The 22,782-nt window shown below is 48.1% G+C and overlaps 1 pseudogene; it reads right to left on the reverse strand.

The window, feature by feature from the left end:
• Positions 1-2,509: 2,509 nt before the first annotated feature.
• LOC119283540 lies at positions 2,510-4,711 on the reverse strand (annotated as a pseudogene).
• Between the last annotated feature and the right edge of the window lie 18,071 nt (positions 4,712-22,782).

Genomic DNA, 22,782 nt, shown 5'->3' on the forward strand with positions numbered 1-22,782 from the left:
ACTGCATCAGACGGGTAAGAGAACTGCATGGTTTTTTTTGGGACTTAAATTTTTGAAAACAAGGAAGAAAACCCCACTGCTTTTAGACTGAAAACCGTACTGCATCATACGAACTAGCGGAGTGCATGGTTTCTTTTTTGTGAAACGTAAATTTGTAAAGACAAGAAAGAAAACCACACTGCTTTTAAACTGAAAACCGCACTGCATCAAACGGGCAAATGAACTTCACGATTTATTTTCTTTTATACATATTTCGATAATGAACTTTGAAAAATGTACTTCTTCAGTTCATTGAGCGCACTGCTTTCACAAAAAAAGATTTTACAAACTGAGTAATCCACACAAATAGTCTTTTTTTTCTGTCTCCACACTACAATCACACACAAACTACAACCCTGCTGCACTTTTTATAAAATGCACTGAACCACACACATTAACATAGAGAGAATGCAAATGCTTTTAGCCGCTGAACCACACGTGCTCGCTGGACGTACTGCACGCACACGTTGCTTCAACTGCACGAAGGCGTTGCCAATGCACTGTACCAGCAAGCGAGCTGCAAAGCAAACTTCAGTGAGCTGCAAAAAAAACTTTAGTGAGCTGCAGAGAGGGGCCCCTCGCCTTGGGCAACCGGAGCCATCGCCATCCTGGACCCATCATCCGTCCACTCCGGCGCCATTGAGGAGCCCACGGCCTGATCACGGCAAGGAGCTCGAACGGAGTAGGAGGGGGTTGATTGGCGACAAACTGCTCACCGCACTTCTTACATCGGCACCGCCACTGGACTACACGAACGCGTGCACCGCACTGCACGACACATGCCGGAGACTGCGAGGGCTCACCCTCAACGAACTGCATCAACGCACTGGAAAATGTACAAAATGAAAGCTTCTGAACTGTACTGCACTACTCATCAGTTTTTCTGAAAACACTAAATTATTCTGAACACCAAAAATTTTGGGACGGGATGCGCACGGAGTCGCACTTCCGTACTGCACGCAGTTGGTGGCTGGGACCTCGCCAGAATACGAGGAAAGGGGGTCGGCAGAGAGGTTGGGGAGAAGGTCACCTGAATGAGAAGGAGGCGACGGGTGTCAGATTTGCGGTGGAGGAAGGAGTCCAGCTGCACGCGCGCAGGTGGGGATCCGGCCGCCAGCTCGTGGTGATAGAGCTTGTCGTATCCGATGCGGGGGAGATGAGGAGGTGGGTTGACTCGTCGGAACTGCACGCCGTCACGCCATCATGTGCGTGCGAACTGCATCGACGACCACAACTACCTGCAACGATATTTTATCTGCACTGCTCGCCGTCAGTAGGAAGACAACATGGGTGCTAGCAGGGACAAACCGCATGGGTGTGCGTGACCGAACTGCAAGAATCAAGTGAGGGAGGTGAGGAGCGGCGGTGCTCTCGCTGCTCTCCTAGCTGCCATGCTGCTCACTCCCCAGGTGCTGCAGGTGGGGAAGGCTAGCGGCTTAGAGCCTCCGCCTCCTCTGTGTCCCTAGGTGCGGTGCAGGTAGATCTCCATCCGGGAGAGGCGGCACCCGAGGGACGCAGAAGTGGTGCGGGCCGGAGCCAGCAACCCGCCATGCCGCCCGCGAGGAAGTAGATGACCGGGGAGGTGCCGGTGTGGCGCGGTGGGCTGGGCGGCGGCCAAGATCCGAAGGTCTGTGGCGGCGGCGCGTGTGCCGGGGGACGACGGCTGGACGGAGGTGGTGCGGGCCAGCGCGGGGGAGGTAGGTCGCGAGGCGGGTCGGGGGAGGCCCGGATCCCGTGGCCGGCTCACCGGAGGAGGATGCCGGGGTGGTAGGCTCCCGGCGACACATCCGGGCTAGTAACTGCTTCTATCGTGCATCCGGGCGACGGATCTGGGGCATGGGTGCGGGGAGCTGGCTGGGGGGAAGAATGGTGGTGGAGGCGGAGGGGATCGAGGGGATAGGGGAGGAAGAGATGTGGAGGTAAGTGCGTGCGTGGGTGGGTGGGCTGAGGTTAGGAGGTGTTATCAGAATAGACGGTTTTTGTTATTAGATTAAGAGTCTTAAGGGTGTTATCATAATAGAACTGGTTTGAATAAATATGGAAAATTGTCGGCTTTCGAATCTAGTTATTGGTGCTTCATGTTGAAGCCGGCTTGATAATCATTGGTATTATAACAAAGGCATATAGGCGTTAGTTATTGACTAAATAAATTTTATAACTGCAAATGGTTAACCTGGCCAATAGACCGGCTCCTGCAAATGCATGTATATATGATGCATTGTATGATGATGCAAATGTATGATGATGTATGTGTATGATAACAGAGTTTAAAACGTTGGCTTTCGAGGCTCGGCATAAGACTGGCTTTCGAGGCGCGAGTCTTGGTTTTGCTTCCCGTGGAAGCAGGCCTTGTAGCCTCTTTTGGTTTATCCTCGCTTTTTGTAAGCCGACTCTTACGTGACTTAAACCGGTATTTTAACCTTGACAAGTTTAGCGTCAATTTTCATTGACTTATCAAGAGTACACCGGGTCACCTCTTCAGAGTAGCATCAAGCTAACATGCAGGTTTAACCAACTTTCATAATGACATATGCCGTGTCAAGAGGGATGTTAATAGCTAAACTCAATGAGTTGGAAGCCCCCTAGTGACCATATGATCATTGGAAAGCTCAACATAGGATATACAGGAGACACTGCTACTACTGCAAAACATCTGGGTCCAGATAAGCCGACTTTATTCCATTGATCATAATATATACAGGAGACAATGCTACTACTATAGGTGTGTTAAGGTTTTTGAGCCGTAGGCATTTTAAGTTTGCCGAATGTAGGCATTTTTGAGGTTGCCCAACCATAAAATCACATGAAGATGAACATGGAGCTACCTCTGAGGTTAACTCAAAAGTGCCAGTCTATTTTATTTGAAGAATAAAATCATGAAAAACATGAAAATGACTTAGCTGTTTTTATGCCTCAACGTTGACGATGTGATGTGAACCCGCGGAAGGTTGAGGTCGACCGCGGCGGGTTATAGATGGCCCCCCATGAGTCGCTTGGGAGTAACCCAGCCGATGATTCGACCCGGTGGCTTGTTAAAGTTGACCAAACCGTAGTGGCGGCGACTTGTGCGCATGCCCATTGAGCCATCCGGTGCAGGTGGAGGCTGGTAATATGTTATTTTTTGCTCCAGAGTTGTTGGAGTAGACTGGGACATAGGGGTGGCGGCCTGCGCGCGCCCGCTGAGCAATTCGTGCGGACGGGTGCGACTCCGGTTTGTTGATATAGACGCGGGGGTCGGCCACGATGTTCGAAGTTGGCACGGACGCGTGAGTCAGCTGCGGCTTTGTATGCCGGCGTGAATGAGACAGTCGACCGCAATGTTGTAAGACTGCATGGATGGAAGAGTCGACCGCGGCGTTGTAAGCTGGCGTGGACGCTCGAGTCGCACACGGCGTTGTAAACCGGTGCGGACATGTGACTCCGATGCGGTGTGTTGGTGAAGACCAGACCATAGGGGCGGCGGCTTGCGCGCATCTGTTGGGTAGCTCGGGCGAGCGAACGCGACACTGGTACGGTCTCCGGGTTTCGTTGTAGACTAGACCGTGGGGGGCGCCGGCTTACGCACTTGTCCATCCGCGTGGCACGAACAGATGCTAGTCGCAAGATGGTGCTGTGGGCGCTCCGTACCTGTGATATGATGTCATTTTTATAGTGAACACTTGCCCTCTTCACTGCTTCTATAAACCTTGCGAAAATGTCAGACTCAATTTGTGACTCCGCGAGCGTGAGCAGATGGTTTAAACATCCGTTCCATGCGCCAAAACCTGAGTGTATTCACGTGCTTCTGGAGTCAAGCAACAACACTATGAAGTAGTCAAGATGTTCGGTATCTGAATGTATCCAACTGAAATTTAGGATCCCTGAGATGATCTTCCCCTTCCCACTGAGCAGTAACATGATTAGGCTGAGACAAGTTGGTGCCAATGGAGTCTCTCAAGTAGTTCCAGGTGACTGAGAGTGTTCATCCCTTGAATTTTTGTTGATATTGCTTCAGGAGATCTCCAGCAACCTGCTGCAGCGAACTATGTTGTCTCCTTCAAATGTTTGAAATATATCATGATCATTCCACAGACCACCAAAATGATTTACAGCAGGATACCCATGGACACCACACGATTCTCGGCATATGCGGATAGATTTTGCTGTGTATGAAGTTATGTAGGATTTCAACCTAGATGAAAGTACATGGACATCATCCGTAACATCCTCGTCATTGGTTTTCTTCATTTCCGAGTACATATCTACCAAATACGCTCTGGAAAAATGAAATGCATACGCTGATGCCAACATAGGCATTAGTTTATGCTGGTGCGATTGGTAATCCATCACACTGATTTCAGACTCCTTAGGTAGACCAAACTATTGACGCAGTAAAGCATATCTAACAGCAATGGTCACTGCAACTTTGAGTACTCCCACAAAACTATATGCAAGGACAACTCCCCCCAACAAGCTCACCGAGGGTTGCTGCAAATCTTCTGTTAATCGTGGGGAGACTGCTTATGTATTTTCCATCTCGCGCCACATCACCGAATCGGTTCAGAAGGTTGTCACGAGGTATCCTAACTGAACAGAATCTCAGGGCACCACTATCTACAACATTTAGGCCTATCTTGTACCCACAATCATTGATCTCAATTCCAGGGAGAACAGCCTGAGTTTCAAGGTCCATGAAAGGTCCCGAAGAATAACGCTGGGAGAAGGCCCGAGTCGGCGAGCGCGTCATGCGCCACCGTGATACGTCTCCAACGTATCTACTTTTCCTAACACTTTCCCTCTTGTTTTGGACTCTAATTTGCATGATTTGAATGAAACTAACCCCGGATTGACGTTGTTTTCAGCATAACTACCATGGTGTTGTTTTTGTGCAGAAATAAAAGTTCTCGGAATGGAACAAAACTTTGCGCAGAATTTTTATACAATATATAAGAATTTCTGGAGCCAAGACCTATCGAAGGGGGGTACTTGGGTGGGCACAACCCACCAGGGCACACCCCCCTCACCAGGCGCGCCCAGGTGGGTTGTCCCCACCTGGTGGCCCCGCAGACCCTAAAACCGACGCTATAAAATCCTATTTTTCCAAAAAGAATCAGGGAGAAAGAATTATCGCGATCCACGAGACGGAGCCGCTGTCACCTCCTGTTCTTCATCGGGAGGCCAGATCTAGAGTCCGTTTGGGGCTCCAGAGAGGGGGATCTTCGTTCTTCATCATCACCAACCCTTCTCCATCGCCAATTCCATGATGCTCCCTACCGTGAGTGAGTAATTCCCTCGTAGGCTCGCTGGTCGGTGAGGAGTTGGATGAGATTCATCATGTAATCGAGTTAGTTTTGTTAGGGCTTGATCCCTAGTATCCACTATGTTCTAAGATTGATGTTGCTATGACTTTGCCATGCTTAATGCTTGTCACTTTGGGCCCGGTTGCCATGATTTCAGATCTGAACCGTTTATGTTATCACCATTATATCCATGTTCTAGATCCGATCTTGCAAGTTATAGTCACCTATTACGTGTTATGATCTAGCAATCCTGGAGTGACAATAATCGGGACCACTCCCGGTGATGACCGTAGTGTGAGGAGTTCATGTATTCACTATGTGTTAATGCTTTGTTCCAGTTCTCTAATAAAAGGAGGCCTTAATATCCCTTAGTTTCCAATATGGACCCTGCTGCCACGGGAGGGTAGGACAAAAGATTTCATGCAAGTTCTTTTCATAAGCACGTATGACTATTTACGGAATACATGCCTACATTATATTGATGAACTAGAGCTAGTGCCGGATCGCCCTAGGTTATAACTGTCTCATGATGAGTATCATCCAACAAGTAACCGATCCAATGCCTACGAATTTATCCTATATTGTTTCTGCTAAGCTACTATTGCTATCATCACTGTTACACTTGCTACAAAACTATTCCTACCATTGTTATCGTTATCGTTACTGTTGCTACTATTATCAAAACTATCATACTACTTTTCTACTGATCACTATGCTGCAGATAATTAATCTCCAGGTGTGGTTGAATTGATAACTCAGTAGCTACTACCTTCAAATATTCTTTGGCTCCCCTATGTCAAAACTATAAATTTGGGTTGAATACTGTACCCTCGAAAACTGTTGCGATCCCATATACTTGTGGGTTATCAAGACCTTTTTCTGGCGCCGTTGTCGTGGAGCATAGCTATATTTGTTGAGTCACTTGGGATTATTATCACTTTATCACTATGAAGAATCTGAAGGATGCTAAGACTAAGATATTTCCCTCAAAGACGAGGGGAGGTAAGGAACTGCCATCCAGTTCTGCTTTAGATTCACCTTCCGTTATAAGTAAACTTGCAACACCACCACATGCTATTAATTTTGATATTTCGCAAGTTATTGATGATGCTATCTCTGCTATGGATAATGCTTATGATGATGCTAGTACCTTGCTTAATGATGATGTGCCACTTGGTGACTTTCTTGATAAACAAATTGCTAGAGTAACACAACATGATGTTGTTGAATCTGATGATGAGCTTGAGACTGAAATTCCTGAAACACCTGCTAGAACTAGCTCTCCTAGACATGAATTTCCTAAGGTACCGGAAGGTTATGTTATGAGTGAGGAAACAACTAGAGATATTCTTGCTTGCAGAGATAGAGATGATCTAGAGAAATTATTATGCAAGTATAAAGAAAAATCTCTGAATGCTAGAATGAAATGTGACCCTAAGTTTGCTACTTCACCTATCTTTATTGATGATAAGGATTATGAATTCTCTGTCGACCCAGAGTTAATTACTTTGGTTGAATCTGATCCTTTCCATGGTTATGAAACTGAAACTGTTGTGGCACATCTTACTAAGTTGAATGACATAGCCACCCTTTTTACCCATGATGAGAAAACTCACTATTACTTTATTCTCAAATTATTTCCTTTCTCATTAAAGGGTGATGCTAAAGCTTGGTACAATACTCTTGCTCCTAGTTGTGTGCGTAGTCCCTAGGATATGATTTATTACTTCTCTGAAAAATACTTTCCTGCTCATAAGAAACAAGCTGCCTTACAGGAAATATTTAACTTTGTTCAAATTAAAGAAGGGAGTCTCCCACAAGCTTGGGGGAGGTTTTGCCAATTACTTAATGCTTTACCGGATCATCCTCTTAAGAAAAATGAAATACTTGATATCTTCTATAATGGACTAAATGATGCTTCTAGGGACTTCCTAGATAGTTGTGCTGGTTGTGTTTTCAGGGAACGAACCATTGGACAAGCTGAGGAATTATTGAATAACATATTGAAAAATTATGATGATTGAACTATTCCTGAATCACCGCCTAAAACCACTCCGAAGTAGAGGGGTATATTATATCTCGGTCCTGAAGATATGCAAGAGGCAAAGAAATCTATGAAGTAAAATTGTATCAAAGCTGAGGATGTTACAAATTTACCTCCTATTGAAGAAATACATGGGCTTAATACACCACCACTGCCTAAGGTGGTAGAGGTAAATTCTCTAATGAATTTCAATGATAATGACAATCCTCACAATATGTATCATAGACAATGCCTTTATGAGTTTGAAAACTACATTAGAAAACAAGATCACTTCAATGCAAATGTTATGAAACAATTGAAATACAATTCTGATATGATTGCTTGCTTGAGTGACTTGTTATTTGGAATATCAAATGATGTCAGAGGTGTTGGAAAGCATGCTTCTATGGTTCAAACTCAGTTAGAACAAGTTGCTAAATCTCAAAGAGAATTGCTTGATGAAATGAATAATAATATGCATGACTTTGCTGTTAGAGTTGCAACTAGAGGAGGTAAAATGACTCAGGAACCACTTTATCCTGAGGGACACCCAAAAAAATTTGAACAAGATTCACAAAGAGCTAACACTAGTGTACCTAGTCCTTCTAGAAAGAAAAAGAAAAATGATAGGACTTTGCATGCTCCTAGTGAACCTGAAATAGAAAAACCTCCTGATAATGATAATGAAACTTCTACCTCTGATGCTGAAACTCAGTCTGGTAAGGAACATTCACCTAGTGATAATGAAAAAGATAATGCTGATGTTCATGAAAATACTCAACCAAATAATAAAGAACCAGACAATGATGTTGAGATAGAACCACCTGTTGATCTTGATAACCCACAACCTAAGAATAAAAGGTATGACAAAAGAGACTTCATTGCTAGAAAACACGGTAAAGAAAGAGAACCGTGGGTTCAAAAACCTATGCCTTTTCCACCTAAGTCAACTAAAAAGAATGATGATGAAGAATTTGAATGCTTTGGTGAAATGTTGAGGCCAGTCTTTTTGCGTACTCGCTTGACTGATATCTTGAAAATGCCTCCTTATGCAAAGTATATGAAAGACATCATTACTTATAAGAGAAAAATACCGGAAGCTGAAATCTCCACTATGCTTTCTAATTATACTTTTAAAGATGGAGTACCTAAAAACTTGGAGATCCGGGAATACCAACTATACCTTGCTCCATCAAAAAGAATTATGTGAAAACTCCTTTGTGTGATTTAGGAGCTGGTGTTAGTGTTATGCCTTCTTATTTATATAAAAGACTTGATTTGAATAAACTCACACCTACTGAAATATCTTTGCAAATGGCTGACAAATCAACTGCCATACCTATCGGTATCTGTGAGGATGTGCCCGTTGTTGTTGCTAATGTTACTATTTTGACTGACTTTGTTATAGTTGAGATGCCCGAGGACGACAACATGTCGATTATCCTTGGTAGACCCTTCTTGAATACAGCAGGGGCTGTTATTGATTGCAATAAAAGCAAGATCACTTTTCATATCAATGGTAATGAGCATATGGTGCACTTTCTGAAGAAACAATTCCAAGTGAATGGTATTAATGTTATTGAAAAGTCTCCGACAATCACTATTGGAAGTTTTCAAGTACCTCTACCTACTGTCAAAAAGAAATATGAAATGCTTATTGTTGGGGACATTCACATCCCCATTGAGGTAACTTAGTGATTTACGAAAGTTCTTCGGTTTCATGCTAATCGAAAGTGGTTGTTAATAAGACTTGATCAACCTTATTAATGGATCATTTTTTAGCGGTATGAAGTTGATGAATTTAGTAAGCACTAGCTTCTGTCCCTACTTTTTGTTTTCTGTTTTTATTAGTTAAATAAAACCGAATGCCATGTTTTGTTTGTTTTCTGAATTTATCGTGCAATAAAAGATGACCCAAAAATAAAAGTTCTCAGAATGCCCTGAAAATTTAATATATTTTTTATGAATATTTTTGAATTTTTGGTGCAAATAACATCAGAGGGAGGTGCACCAGGTGGGCACAACCCACCTGGGCGCGCCAGGACCCCCAGGCGCACCCTGGTGGGTTGTGGTCCCCATGTGGGCCCCCTCACTTATCTCTTTACACCACATCATCACTTACCCCCAGAAAAAATCTCCATTGCTCTCTCTCCCGGGTTCTTGCTCTCAAACCCGTGAATTTCGATCTCTTTGCTCGAAGCTCCGTTTCCGAAACTGTTTCGGGGGATTGTTGCTTGGTATGTGGCTCCACCGTTTGTCCAATTATTTTTTGTTTTAGTGGTTTATATTTTGAATAATTAGCTACTCTTGGTGCCGATGTAGATGAGCTTGCATGTTGTATTCTTAGTGTTCTAAGTAGTTGGAATGCTTGCTATGGCCTCTATGTATCCCTATGAGTAGTTGCTATCAATTTGATAAATTTTTGTCACCCAAAATTTTTCAGAAAATTGTACGTGGACATGATGAACCTATTTGGAAGGAGTTCTTCGAGGAGGCGATCCTCGGGGGCTTCATCTAGTGACAGCTCCGCTCGCCGGTCATATGTTGAACCAAGTGAGAGTTCCACTCGAGATGCTGCCACCAAAACATGCTTATGGCCTTGCAATGAGTATATGATGTGTGTGGGTATTAAAGAAGAATTTGAGCAATATGCTCACAAGGCCGGTCTCGGTCCCTACATTTCAAATAAGTGTGAACAACGCCACCTTCTCACTGAATCATTTGTCAAAGGATTTAAATTCCTTCCCCATGAGTCTAGGGTGTCCTTTATGCTTTATGATAATCCGTTTACCATCTCACCAATTTTTTTTGCTTACCATTGCAAACTCCAATTCCGGGGTTTGCTTCATGAACCGCCAAGGGCTGAATACCAATCTTTCTTGACTAGCCTTTGCTACTGAGAGACGAGGGGAGTGACACAAGGCAGAATAAAGAGCATTCATTTTCCCGCAATTCAGTACTTTGCATTATTTAACAGGAAATGTATAGTAGGCATGCAAGACTGTAGTACACTTTGTGCTCCAGACTTGAGCCTCATACACACTGCTCTCACCGGTGAAAGGAATTATATCCTTGGAGCGATTGTTGCATGCAGTGTTGGCAAAAACGACACCTATGGGATCCCAGGGAACCCCTTCTATGGTTGGCGGGGCGTGGAGCTGCGCAAAGAGTAGGTCTACCAATCAGCGCGAGGGGATTTTTAGCCAGGTTCGGGCCGCAAATGATGCGTAAAACCCTAGTCCTGCTTGTCTGTGTTTATTTGGTGTTCTTCCATTCTTGGACTAGCTGCTATGCATGCCCAGTCCAAAAAGTCTGAATCCATCCACAATACGCCTCCGGCCTCCTTTTATATGTCAAAGGGGTCACCACAGTGGCACACAGGAGGTGAAAAGTCTATCCAGTGTACAAGTTTATCGCCTGACATCGTAGGACAAACGCATTTAATGCACTGCCTACGTGCCCTCTTGCTTTATCGGGGGCGGCAACAAATCTCGTCCTGTCCGTCGCCGCCTCACCCAGCTTCAACGCGCGTCCAAGCTGACGAGGCATGCAGCGCCATGCTGGCTGGCTACTGTGCTGGTGCGGTGACATGGTCTTCATGAAGATCTGCATGCCACCATGCAGGTGCTTGACTAGTTGGCCAAGAATCTGCATGCTTCCACGCAGGCGCTTGCCTAGTTGGCGGGCTGGTTGCCGTGTCGGAATGGCCGCAGGGTAGTGAAACGTTGGTGGGTGCGGGCCTAGCCGTGGCCCCGCAGATGCCCCTGACAAGGGTCTTGCCGGGGTCTCTTCGACCGTCCCCGGCAAGGATCTTTGCCGGGGGTCTTCGTCTTCTGGTTCTTATCTAGGCTCGCAGGCCTTTGGTTTTCTCAAAGATCTACATGCCACCACACAGGTGCCCTCGAGTCTTGGTTTCGACGTTGTCGATGGTGTCAGAGCTCTCAGGCTCAAGGGTGGCGGCCTCGCTGGTGTCCGGCGAGTTGCCCCGGCAAGGCTCTTGACGGGGCTATGTAGGCCGCCCTGGTAAGGGTGTTGCCGGGGGAAGCCCATCTTGCCCCTTCGCTCTTCATGCCTCTGGCTTGAATGCTGCCTTGGCAGTCTCGTACCTTTGCTTCTTCTGCCTTGCCAAGCACGGCCACAGGCGTGGCTATGACTACCCGTGCACAAGTAAAGGGGTACAGAAAGGCCCCTACTTTTGTACACCGACAAGAGCCCCCGGGGCTGGGCCATACATAAGCATGAGGCATTGTTGGGCCAAGCCCAGAAAGGTGTGTGGACACGCGTGGCAGAGTTTTAACCGTGGTAATTTCTTCGCCATTTGCGCTCGCCATGACCCGCATTGAGTTCGTGACGTGGGGGTCGTGCGTGGAACGGTCGTAGCATGCTTGCGTCACCCCACGGTGAATAGTAAAGAGGCGGCCCGCATCTTCCCCATAAAAAAGAGGAAACTGCTGGGGTGCTGCTCATTTACCCACCGTGCCATTTCCAATCTTGGAACCACTGTTCCCCTCTTCTTCTTCAAGCGCAAATCGAAGCTTTCGCCTCTGCTCACTGCCGCCGCGCCCCCATTGCCCTTGATCCCTCACCCCCTCTCAGCCACCATGGCGCCCAAGACAAGCAAGAGCAAGGGAGCGGCCAAGGACGCCGGGGGAAAGAGGCATGAGAGAGTGAGTTGGTGGAGTTGCGGACGCAGCATGCCCTCTTCACTTTGATGGTCGACGCGCTCACCCTCAAGGAGAACTTTAGGCCCTTGTTGGGGAGGGAGACGTCGGGGCATCCCGCCATGCGCATCGTCTCTACCTCCTTTGCCAAGCCTGGTCCAAATTGATATCCTTTCTTTGTCGACTATTTCTCCTGCGGGCTCTGCTCTCCTTTCACAGATTTCTTCAATGATGTCATGCACACCTACGGCTTCCACCTTCTAGACCTTACGCCGAACACCGTGGCGTGCATGGCCTTCTTTGCGCATCTGTGCGAGGGCTTCACCAGAGTGCACCCCAGCATGGCGCTCTTCCGCCATTACTTCACCCCTCGCATCCAGCCAGCGGGCGCCATCTCTGGCTGCATCACTTGGATCCCGAGGACCCAGAGCAGGGGCACGTACCCGGAGGGTGCCCAGAAGGAGAGGTGGGATGAGTGGCGTGATCGATGGTGCTGGATCGAGGAGATAGATCCATAGGAGTTCTGCTAGGTCCGTCGGAGGCCGCCGGTCCGCAGCAAGGACTGGGGCGAGCCCGACGCCGATGACAAGAAGCTCACGGTCGCCACCACCAGGATCCATCACCTCACCTCGACCGGGCTCACTCTCAAGATGATCGGGGCCGACTTCATCTGCCGCTGGATTGCTCCACTGCACAATAAGGGGAGGCCGGCCTATGACTTCAGGAATGCGACCGATATCATGAGGCTCCGCCCCGGCCTAAACCACAACTTCACGGTGCTGCAGCATGCCCATCTTTTTCAGAGGATTTTCCAGTTTAAGGTTGACGAGGTCGGCAGGGTCGAGAGGACTGGCAAGGTCGAGAAGACCGGCAACGCCGCCAAGGCCGCCAAGTATGATAGCCTGTTTGGGTTGCTAGCGGGGGTAGTCCCATTGAGCAAGAACTCTTGCCTGACCGCCATCATCACCATGATGCCGGTTTTCAATGCGCACGGCCTCGATTCGACCTGGGCTGAGCCAAAGGAAGAGCTAGTGGAGGCATTCTTTGACAACTTGTCGGAGAGGTATGCTGGCGACGAGCCACAACTCATCTGTGACACCACTAAGGAAGATCCAGCGTACATTGCCGCCAGGGTGGAGGATGCAGCACTTGCTGAGGAGGCGGCAGCCTAGTCCTGTGGAGGACAAGGCCGACGCGGCCGCAGAAGAGAGGGAGTTTGCCGAGTGGACGGGGTCTGCCAGGGAACCCAGTGGCGCCGGCGCTGGGGCCCCCTTGTTGAAGAAGCGGTCGAGGAGTTGGCCGAAGAGGAAACCGATGCTGATGATTCCTCGGCCCCGGGGAGGAAACACGTCCTACGTCGGGCTGGTTCCGGTGAGCCGGTTCGGCCTGGCAAGACTGCACAACGGGAACGGGCCTAGGCGTAGCCCGCGCGCCAGACAAGGGCTGCGGCCCAGGACTCCGTCCCCTTCTCCTTCCCTTGTGGACGCTGCCCCGGGGGCTGATTTCGACCTTGGGTCCTTTAGCCTGAAGAGGAAGAGGAGGCCAGCGGAGGAGGATGAGTAAGCACCTTGCCTCTCATCATTTCCCGACCCTCCGCCCATGCCATCTTTCCCTGACTTGATCTTATCTTCACAGCGACACAGAGACACTGTCCCAGAGGGCGGCAAAGAGAGCGAAAGCTTCGATGGTCGGCGAGCCCCCGGCGAGCGCTCCGCGCATGCCGACGTTGGTGGTGATCAACCCAGACAACAACCCTCGACGCAACCCCCGCTTCAGCCCCCAGCGTGAGTCTGTTATTCACTCCCCATCGACGGGCGTTGGGGTGTGTATCGTTGGTGCTGACCTTGCCGGGTTCGCAGGAGGAGAGCAGCAACAAGAGGAGCTGCTGAGGGCCGCCCTGACACGCTGCCCCCGTCAACCACACCACCCAGAGGGGTGTCATTGGCAAGGGCATCTACCGCCGAGCCCATGCGCATGGAGGAAGAGGGGGCAAGCTTGGGTGCCGGTGGCTCCGTCCCGGGAATGAATGTTGGCGAGGAGAGAACCACTTCTTCTCAGTTCGGCACGGGTAAGTTGCCTGCCTCCGGTTCCTATTCTTTCTTTTCTTTGTTCTAAACTTTGATTTTGGCCTCGCTTCATTCTCCTTTCTGGTTTCCAGACCCTCCCTCGATGGACCAGGTAGACATCGACACTGTCATCGAGGAGGTCACCAAGGATGTCGAAGATGAGGCCACCAAGATCGCGGCTGGGGAAGCCACCGGCGGGGCCGCCAAGGGGCCTGCCGCGGAGACCGACAAGGCTGCTGTCGGGGAGGCTGGCAAGGCTGCTGCCAAAGAGGCCGCCAAGTGGCCTGCCAGGGAGGCCAGCAAGACCACTACCGAGGAGGCCGCTAAGGAGCCCACCGGGGAGGAGGCGGCCGATGACCAACCTTCCTCCCCTACAGCCCCGCCCTGGGCAATTACTTGAAGGTGGGAGATGATCTATTCATCTGCCTCCCAAGGACAGCAAGCACCAGAGCGCCAGCCGAAGGGGAGGTATTGGACGATGAGGCCCTCACCACCATCGGGCTCCAGGTTGTTGACGAACCGAGCGCTAGCAGCGGTGGTTTCCAAGAGGAGTAGCTCCTCCGGGCCATGAGCGCCAATTTCCAGAAGCTCCATGCTCTCCACCGTGCCCGCCAGGATAAGGTGAACTCCAGGACGGCGTCCGTGGACAAGGCGGAAGACGACTTTCAGTAGCGCATCGCTCAGACGCAAGTCTGGTTCGCCGAGGCCCGGCAGGACCTGAGGGACGCCCAGGATCAGCTAGACGAGCGCAAGCGAGAGCTCCTCCTGAAGCAGGCCGACATCAAGAAGGCCCAAGAGGTGGCGAAGGAACAGGACGCCAAGGATGAAGCTAACTGGCGGCAGCAGCAAGCTCTACTGGACACCCAGGAGGAGGACCTCGTTGCTCGTGAACAGGTGCTTGTCGTCATGCTGCGTGGCAAGGACGAGGAAATCAAGAAGATCGTCGCGCAGCGGACCCAGGAGCTGGAGCGGAAGCACAAGGATGCACTTGATGCTCTGGCCCTGGACCAAGCCGACAAGGTGGAGAAGCTACCAAGCTGGAGCTGGAGCGGGAGGATCTGAAGAAGGAGATCTCAAAGCTGACGGAGGACAAGGACACGGCTAACCACACTCTGGCGGATTCGCAGGTTGCCATCTCCGACAAGACCAACCTGCTCTCCGAGGCCAACGACTCCATCAACGATCTGAAGCTGAAACTGGACACCTTGGAAGGGATGCTTTCGGAGGTCAGGGCCTGTGAGGAGACCCTGAATAAGGCCCTTGAGGGGGAGAGGCTGCTGCGGCAGGGTGACACCGCCGCCCACAAGGACTATGTGGACAACATGAATCTCTGGACCAGCCGCCTCATTGATGTTGCAGAGAGGCTCACCACGCATCTAGCCGTCATGGACATGCCGAACTTCAGGTACTCCCAGGAGGCAAGCATAAGCCCCAGTGCCAGGCTAACCTTATTCTTCGAGGGCGTCCTCAACACCCTGGAACAGCTCCGCTCTAGTCGAGCAACTTATCTGGCCAATGTGGCTCGGAGGCTTTGCCGGGGCACCCTGACCAAGGTGCTCACCAAGGTGGCGTTTTGGAACCCCAGCATCGACTTCGCCAATGCGCTTGAGAGTTTTCCGGATGATGCGGACCTCGAGGCACTCGAAGAGTGTATCGAGCCCATCATTAGCTGCGTTGACGGAGTCAAGAGAGTGGAGGGCCAGCGCCAGGACTAGCCACCCCATTTCTCATTGCCGTTGCGAGTTCATGACCAAGACAATTTTATCTTAAGTTAAAACCGCGACAACCGCTGATGTAATATAACTTTGCAATATGTTGAAATGGTGCATGCTATCTTCCTGTTTGATCTTTCTTTGTATGTACACACCCTACACTTAGTTGGATAGGTTTGTCGGTGCGTAAACCCGTGCTGTGGCGCTTTGAGGAACGGATCCTTAGTAACCTGCCGGCGGCGCTTGCTGCCGGGCAAGCCACCTTGCCATTCTTGGCGCAGCCGCTTGAACCATTGAGCGGACTCAAAACAGAACAAGGGCATTGTCAACAACGGAAGGGTTCCCTTGCGTGCAGGTTTTCCATACAAGGAGCAAAATCCTTCGAGGAAAATAACCCTATATATAAAAAAAGGAAATTGCTCAAGGTTTTGCGTGACTTAGCTTTTCTGTCGCCACGCGGATGGTTGTTGCGGTGCAGATGACGCCGCTCGCCTGGCCGATGGCACCGGAGGGTGGCTGGTTGCTGTTGCCCTCTTCTTTTGAGCCATCGCGATGAAGGAGTCGATGTGCTAACTTTTAGAACAGATTTTCACAGCCTCGGCGCCCCCTACCTGGCGCGCCAAATATGTCGGTGAAAACGACACCTATGGGATCCCAGGGAATCCCTTCTACGGTTGACGGGGCATGGAGCTGCGTAAAGAGCAGGTCTACCGATCAACGTGAGGGGATTTTAGCCAGGTTCGGGCCGCAAACGATGCGTAAAACCCTAGTCCTGCTTGTCTGTGATTATTTGGTGTTCTTCCGTTCTTGGACTAGCTGCTATGCATGCCCAGTCAAAAAAGTTTGAATCCTTCCACAATACGCCTCGGGCCTCCTTTTATATGTCAAAGGGGTCACCACAGTGGCACACAGGAGGTGAAAAGTATCTCCAATGTACAAGTTTATCGCCTGACATCGTAGGACAAATGCATTTAATGCACTGCCTACGTGCCCTCTTGCTTTATCGGGGGCGGCAACAAAGCTCGTCCCGTCCATCGCCGCCTCGCCCAGCTTCGACGCGCGTCCAAGCTGACGAGGCATGCAACGCCATGCTATCTGGTTGGCTGCTGTGCTGGTGCGGTGACAGGGTCTTCATGAAGATCTGCATGCCACCACGCAGGTGCTTGACTAGTTGTCCCAGAAGCTGCATGTTGCCATGCAGGCGCTTGCCTAGTTGGCGGGTCGGTTGCCGCGTCGGAACGGCCTCGGGGCAGTGAAACGTTGGTGGGTGCGGGCCTAGCCATGGCCCCGCAGATGCCCCCGACAAGGGTCTTGCTGGGGTCTCTTCGGCCGTCCCTGGCAAGGATCTTTGCCGGGGGTCTTCGTCTTCTGGTTCTTATCTAGGCTCGCAGGCCTTTGTTTTTTTCAAAGATCTGCATGCCACCACGCGGGCGCCCCCGAGTCTTGGTCTCGACGTTTTCGATGGTGTCAGACCTCTCAGGCTCAAGGGTGGCGGCCTCACTGCTGTGGGGCGAGTTGCCCCGGCAAGGCTCTTGCCGGGGCTATGTAGGCCTCCCCGGCATGGGTGTTGCCGGGGGAAGCCCATCTTGCCCCTTCACTCTTCATGCCTCTGGCTTGAATGCTACCTTGGCAGTCTCATACCTTGGCTTCTTCTGCCTTGCCAAGCACAGCTGCAGGCATGGCTACCACTACCCATGCACAAGTAAAGGGGTACAGAAAGGCCCCTACTTTTGTACACCGACATGCAGACTTCAGCATAATACTAACAATGGCTGGCTCTATGGTGGAGTTTATGCCATGCGTTTAGCATGAGGGCTGGGTGTTGCACCTTTGCCCTTTGATTCTATCCTACCCACACAGTATTTAGATTTTGACACTTTAAAAGATCATAAGATCCTTAAAGGAAAGATTGATAACTTCACTTACAATCTATTGTTTAACCAAACATCTATTGTGCACACATATTTGCCCGCGCCTGCTCTTTTTGACTATTACAGCAAGGGAAAATATTTTGTTCTTGAGAGCGAGGCCCGAGCTCACAACGCAATAGTGGAGGCAGCACGGCAGGCCGAGGCATCTGCACCGAGAGCCTCCGCAAGCTACCACGCCAACTACTATCGTCCAGGCTTCTGATCGACTACCAAGTTAGGCCAAAAGCCTAAGCTTGGGGGAGTACGTGTTCTCACCGACATTACATTCATGCCCACTTAATTCCATTGGTCGGTGTTCACACTTTTTCATTGTATCATCCATGCTTAAATTTATTTTTCTTGCTTTCTTCTTGTGTGTTTGAAAAACTTTAGAAAAACCAAAAAAAATAGTTGTAGTTAGTTTACTTTCTATGCATGCTTAGTAGTAATATTAAAATGAAAACCCAAAAATATTTCCTTGTTCTTCTTTTGCTTGTTGGGAGCTTTCCCGTGTAAATAGTTTTTCTCATTTTTGCTTTTCCATTTTTATTTGCTTGTTCAAGTAAACCAAAAACTCCAAAAGTATTTCAGTGTATTTCTCTGAATTTCTTTTCCTTTTATTCGAGTTGTACCAAGGAGAAGACCACGATGAAAATGTTGAGTGGCTCTCATATGAATAACTATTGAACTAATAAAGGGCCCATTTACCTTGTCTTCTCTTGTTGAATAAAATGTTTGCAGATTCCAGCTTAGTCCATGGCACTCTTGCACTATTATTATTTTCATATCGTTCGGTCGTGCAAGTGAAAGGCAATAATGACGATATTCGATGAACTGGCCATGGTAGAGAGAAACTGGTATGAACTCGACTTGTTCTGTTTGTGTAAATATGTTTAACCTAGTATCCATGATTCATCCCATTGTGATTAAACATGTTAGCAATGACAATTAGAGATTATAGTTTCTCATGCCATGAATAAGTAGCTGGGAGTGGATAATGATTTATCTTGGATATCAACATTGTATTAAAATGATTCTGCTGTAGTATGATGATATGGTATCCTCCTCTGAATGTTTGAGTGGCTTGACTTGGCACATGTTCATGCATGTGGTTGAATCAAAACCAACATAGCCTTTATGATATTTATGTTCATGGTGATCATATCCTACTCATGCTAGTGTCCAATGTTACTTATGCATAATGCATGTTCATGATAGTTGTTGCTCCCTAGCTGGCCGCTTCTCAATCTAATTACTAGCCTTCGCCTGTACTAAGCGGGAATTCTGCTTGTACATAAAAAACCTTGAACCCAAAGTTATTCCAGATGAGTCCACCATACCTACCTATATGCGGTATTACCCTGCCGTCCTAAGTAAATTTGCATGTGCCACCTCTAAAAACTTCTAAAAAATTCCCTTTTGTGTGCCTGGACCGTTCATGGAACAACAGGAGGTGGTCGGTATCTTCCATGCTAAGCGGGTTATTATCAGGTCGAGTGTTTATTCAGTCTCCATCGCACGAGAAAAAGGGCGGTAATAGGGATGCCCAGTCCCAAACTACAAACACAAAAGAGTTAATCTCTGAAATAATCAAACAAAAACTCCCAATGGAGTCAAAACCTTTACTTTTTATCGCTTGGGAACCGCCACTAGCTTGTTTAGCATGGGAGATATTGATAACTGATGGTCGTGAATAAATGAGAAGGGTGCATGTCTCAAAATATCATTTATCTCTGTTTTAAAAACTTGAGCTCTGGCACCTCTGCAAATCACTGCTTCCCTCTGCGAAAGGACTATCTATTTACTTTTATGTTGTGTCATCACCTTCTAAAACAAGCGCTAGAACCTGAGAGCACAACTGTCATGACTTATGCATTGTGTGTAGCTAATGTTGGGTGCATCATGACTGGATCATTTCTACCATGAATTACAATGTTTAGTCGTTGCTTGGACTTTGGAGGTGCTCTGCATTTATGTTTTGCAGTCTCAGAAAGGGCTAGCGAGATACTACTATTGTCATATTATATCATGGTTGTTTTGACAACCTGTTGCCATTTGAGATGTCTTATTATTGCTCGCTAGCTGATTGTGTCATTGATATTAGTTAATGTAATCTTTAAGAGTTATTGTTGGCATGGTTAGTTATAATGTTGGCTGAAAACCTGGGTGCTGTTTAAGCTTATTTATGCAAATAAGAGAAAAAGAGTACGTAAAAGTTTTTCTTTTTCACTTTCAGTTTACCAACTGAATTGCTTGAGGACAAGCAAAGGTTTAAGCTTGGGGGAGTTGATACGTATCCAACGTATCTACTTTTCCTAACGCTTTTCCTCTTGTTTTGGACTCTAATTTGCATGATTTGAATGAAACTAACCCCGGACTGACGCTGTTTTCAGCAGAACTACGATGGTGTTGTTTTTGTGCAGAAATAAAAGTTCTCGGAATGGAACGAAACCTTGCGAGAAATTTTTATATAATATATAAGAATTTCTGGAGCCAAGACCTACTGAAGGGGGGCACCTGGGTGGGCACAACCAACCAGGGCGCGCCCCCTCACCAGGTGCGCCCAGGTGGGTTGTCCCCACCTGGTGGCCCCGCAGACCCTGAAACCGACGCTATAAAATCCTATTTTTTAGAAAAGAATTAGGGAGAAAGAATTATCGCGATCGACGAGACAGAGCCGCTGTCACCTCCTGTTCTTCATCCGGAGGCCAGATCTGGAGTCCGTTTGGGGCTCTGGAGAGGGGATCTTCGTTCTTCGTCATCACCAACCCTTCTCCATCGCCAATTCCATGATGCTCCCCACCGGGAGTGAGTAATTCCCTAATAGGCTCGCTGGTCGGTGAGGAGTTGGATGAGATTCATCATGTAATCGAGTTAGTTTTGTTAGGGCTTGATCCCTAGTATCCACTATGTTCTAAGATTGATGTTGCTATGACTTTGCCATTGTCGGTGTCAAAACTAGCGGATCTCGGGTAGGGGGTCCCGAACTGTGCGTCTAAGGCGGATGGTAACAGGAGGCAGGGAACACGATGTTTTACCAAGGTTTGGGCCCTCTTGATGGAGGTAAGACCCTACGTCCTGCTTGATTTATTCTTGATGATATGATTATTACAAGAGTTGATCTACCACGAGATCGGAGAGGCTAAACCCTAGAAGCTACCCTATGGTATGATTGTATGTTGTCCTATGGACTAAAACCCTCCGGTTTATATAGACACCGGAGGGGGCTAGGGTTACACAAGGTCGGTTACAAAGGAGGAGATATACATATCCGTATTGTCTAGCTTGCCTTCCACGCCAAATAGAGTCCCATCCGGACATGAGACGAAGTCTTCAATCTTGTATCTTCATAGTCCAACAGTCCGGCCAAAGGATATAGTCCGGCTATCCGGAGACACCCTAATCCAAGATCCCTCAGTAGCCCCTTGATACGTCTCCAACATATCTATAATTTTTGATTGCTCCATGCTATATTATCTACTGTTTTGGACTATATTGGGCTTTATTTTTAACTTTTATATTATTTTTGGGACCAACCTATTAACCGGAGGCCCAGCCCAGAATTGCTGTTTTTTTTGCCTATTTCAGTGTTTCGAAGAAACGGAATATCAAACGGAGTCCAAACGGAATAAACCTTTCTGGAACGTGATTTTCTTCCCGAATATGACCCAGGAGACTTGGACCCTACGCCAAGGAATCTTCGAGGTGGACACGAGGTAGGGGGGCACGCCCTATACCCCCAGGCGCGCCCCCACCCTCGTGGGCCCACCGAAGCTCCACCGACGTACTTCTTCCTCCTATATATACCTACGTACCCCCAAACGAACAGGGACGGAGCCAAAAACCTAATTCCACCGCCGCAACTTTCTGTATCCATGAGATCCCATCTTGGGGCCTGTTCCGGAGCTCCGCCGGAGAGGGCCGTCATCACAGAGGGCTTCTACATCATCATAGCCTCTCCGATGAAGTGTGAGTAGTTTACCTCAGACCTTCGGGTCCATAGTTATTAGCTAGATGGCTTCTTCTCTCTTTTTGGATCTCAATACAAAGTTCTCCCCCTCTCTCGTGGAGATCTATTCGATGTAATCTTCTTCTTTTTGCGGTGTGTTTGTTGAGACCGATGAATTGTGGGTTTATGATCAAGTCTATCTATGAATAATATTTGAATCTTCTCTGAATTCTTTTATGTATGATTGGTTATCTTTGCAAGTCTCTTCGACTTATCCATTTGGTTTGGCCAACTAGATTGGTAGTTCTTGCCATGGGAGAAGTGCTTAGCTTTGGGTTCGATCTTGCGGTGTCCTTTCCGAGTGACAGAAGGGGCAGCAAGGCACGTATTGCATCGTTGCCATCGAGGATAACAAGATGGGGTTTATTTCATATTGCATGAATTTATCTCTCTACATCATGTCATCTTGCTTAAAGCGTTACTCTGTTTTTAACTTAATACTCTAGATGCATGCTGGATAGCGGTCGATGAGTGGAGTAATAGTAGTAGATGCAGAATCATTTCGGTCTACTTGTCACGGACGTGATGCCTATATACATGATCATGCCTAGATATTCTCATAACTATGCTCAATTCTGTCAATTGCTCAACATTAATTTGTTCACCCACCGTAGAATACTTATGCTCTTGAGAGAAGCCACTAGTGAAACCTATGGCCCCTAGGTCTATTCTCATCATATCAAACTCCATCACTTTAATTTTGCTTTGCTTTTTTTACTTTGCCTTTTACTTTTCACTTTGCACCTCTATACCAAAAATACCAAAAATATTATATCTATCAGATGTCACTCTCGTAAGTGACCGTGAAGGGACTGACAACCCCTAATCGCGTTAGTTGCAAGTAGCTATCGTTTTGTGTAGGTACGAGGGACTTGAGCGTGGCCTCCTACTAGATTGATACCTTGGTTCTCAAAAACTGAGTGGAAATACTTACGCTACTCTGCTGCATCATCCTTTCCTCTTCGGGGAAATCCAACGCAAGCTCAAGAGGTAGCAAGAAGAATTTCTGGCGCCGTTGCCGGGGAGTGTACGCAAAAAGTCAACATACCAAGTACCCATCACAATCCCTATCTCTCGCATTAC

The sequence above is a fragment of the Triticum dicoccoides genome, chromosome 4A, assembly GCF_002162155.2.
Source record: "Triticum dicoccoides isolate Atlit2015 ecotype Zavitan chromosome 4A, WEW_v2.0, whole genome shotgun sequence".
In the NCBI taxonomy this organism is placed as follows: Eukaryota; Viridiplantae; Streptophyta; class Magnoliopsida; order Poales; family Poaceae; genus Triticum; species Triticum dicoccoides.